General features: G+C 48.6%; 1 non-coding gene across 1 annotated transcript; it reads left to right on the forward strand.

Annotated features, from left to right (window-relative positions):
- TRNAP-CGG (transfer RNA proline (anticodon CGG)) lies at positions 1 to 72 on the forward strand. Its single transcript has one exon. It is a non-coding gene; the product is annotated as a tRNA-Pro (tRNA).
- Positions 73 to 280: the final 208 nt, after the last annotated feature.

Consider the following 280-nt stretch of genomic DNA (forward strand, 5'->3'; position numbering starts at 1 on the left):
GGCTCGTTGGTCTAGGGGTATGATTCTCGCTTCGGGTGCGAGAGGTCCCGGGTTCAAATCCCGGACGAGCCCTCCTTGGAATTCTTTTTTTAAATTAAAAAAAAGCAGATGCTTCAAGTGGTTAATCAAACAACATCATCTTTTAAAAAGACCCTGGCCTGGTTTCGGATTTTAATCCAGAATATGTCGCACTCATCCCAACACTCAGATGTGTGTGTGTGTGTGTTGGGTGGGGGGCGGGGGTGCCTACACCTGCCACATCAGCAGGGAAGAGAGGATT

The sequence above is a fragment of the Pleurodeles waltl genome, unplaced genomic scaffold (genome assembly GCF_031143425.1).
Source record: "Pleurodeles waltl isolate 20211129_DDA unplaced genomic scaffold, aPleWal1.hap1.20221129 scaffold_67, whole genome shotgun sequence".
Classification (NCBI taxonomy): Eukaryota; Metazoa; Chordata; class Amphibia; order Caudata; family Salamandridae; genus Pleurodeles; species Pleurodeles waltl.